The 1,903-nt window shown below is 43.4% G+C and overlaps 1 pseudogene; it reads right to left on the reverse strand.

Annotated features, from left to right (window-relative positions):
• Positions 1 to 703: 703 nt before the first annotated feature.
• LOC118630054 lies at positions 704 to 1,903 on the reverse strand (annotated as a pseudogene).

A 1,903-nucleotide genomic window follows, 5' to 3' on the forward strand; every position in this document is an offset into this window, starting at 1 on the left:
ACCATATAATATCACCCTCCCCATCCCACTTACTGCCTCTGTCAAAAGAAAATTCAGAATTTTACTTGATGTGAATATTTTATTGAGAGAGAAACAAACTGTTCCAGAACAGGGAGACTTCCAAACCAAAGGCGGTTAAGAAGCTCATCTCTCAGTAGTCACAACGCAGTTTATTTTTATTTTTTTTTCCAAATCAATTGATTAATTCTTATTCTTATTATCTTGACCATCAACATTTTAATAAAACCACTTACAATGAGGCACATAGCTAAGATAGCTACATGTACAAAAGATATACAAATTAAAACCATTTAAAAAGTAATAGATGCCATAATTTGTGCTTGACCATAACTTTTGTATTCAGAAATGATTGTGAAATTTAAACCTAAGATAAAACTGTACACCATATACTTTGAGTGATTTTAATCTTAGAAAACAAAGACAGCCCTGGCCGGTTTGGCTCAGCGGTTAGAGCGTCGGCCTGCGGTCTACAGAGACCCGGGTTCGGTTCCCGCTAGGGGCATGTACTTCGGCTGCAGTTTGTCCCCGGCCCTGGTCAGGTCGTGCGGGTGGCGGCCACTCGATGTGTCCCTTTCACGTCGATGTTCCTCTCTCTCCCTCCCACTCTATCTGAACAAAATATCGAAAAATGTCCTCGGGTGAGGATTAAAAAAAAAAAGAAAACAAAGACAGCCTTTCACTGTCACACATGCAATATCTCTGGGGGCATGAGGAGAGGAACACCATGTGTTTGGAATTTTTGTAGTTTTCCCTGATTGACTGTTGTGTATGCTGTGGTGCTCTGAGGTAGGCCTGGTGAAGATCCAGGAGGCAAGGCTGCAGACTTTCCAGTGTATATCCAGTCTTTTGTATCAAGGATTCGGGCCATCCTTGCCTCATGACTGTGTGGAATGAAATAACTTCAGCAGTAATGGAAAGCAAATACTAAATGTATGGGTCAGCATCTAGGAAGCTTAATGCTTCCCCAAAACATTGCTAAGCTTTCAACTTTGCAGTTTGCAAGCTGCTGGTGCAGAAAGTATTGGGTGAGATGATTTACAATTGGTGCAGCCAAGTCAAAAGCAAGGACTTTCAGAACAAGGTGCTCCATTCTTAGAACTTGATTCTTGGAATAGGTATCATCTGTAATATACACAAACTCTGATACTCCTGGGAGTTTATTTCTTCAAACTCTGAGGCTAACAGCATAGCAGCAGTGCCCATAATCTGATGTTTTCCTCTCAACACAGACAGGGATGAAAGGAACCTATTGATGTAGTTCACAGCCAAGTGCAGGGGTTCATTCTGTAGTTTATATTCTCCTGCTTCACCTAACCAGCCCACAGAGATAGCCTTCCTACTGTTGGTGATGTCTAGCTGTTTCTTCATGTGACCCACTTTAGGCTTACATTTAATCTCCATTTCCCTACGGTATGTGTAAATGTCCTCACAGTGGTCTGGGACTTCGTTAACACTCACTGGCTTTCATCTTCCAGTGCAACTGACATGTCCATAGTGTGTGGTGACTCAAAACATCCACTGGATAAGCAAGGTACCAGTGGTTTTCATGATTTGGGTAAAGTAATAGTTGAATTAAAGGCCAGGACATCTTCATATTCTGTATTTTCAGATTCACCTGGCCTCTTCTGCTTCATCCACATGAACAGTAAGTGAAAACTGTTTACTGTTTGCTTTCCAGGGAGGAACAACAACTTGCTCATCATTTACAGGAATATCCTGAAGAGGTGCAACTCTTCGCGTCTCGAGTCTTGCATCTTGGCCGCGGTGCTGAACCCAGATGGTTCCTGGTCTTCCGTACTGCCAGCCTGGCCTGGGTCCGGGGCTGCCGGGCGGGCAGCGCCATCTCTGGGTTGACATTCTCCTAGTCCTCTTGGGGTGCCAT

This window comes from Molossus molossus, unplaced genomic scaffold, assembly GCF_014108415.1.
Source record: "Molossus molossus isolate mMolMol1 unplaced genomic scaffold, mMolMol1.p scaffold_m16_p_14, whole genome shotgun sequence".
Taxonomy (NCBI): domain Eukaryota; kingdom Metazoa; phylum Chordata; class Mammalia; order Chiroptera; family Molossidae; genus Molossus; species Molossus molossus.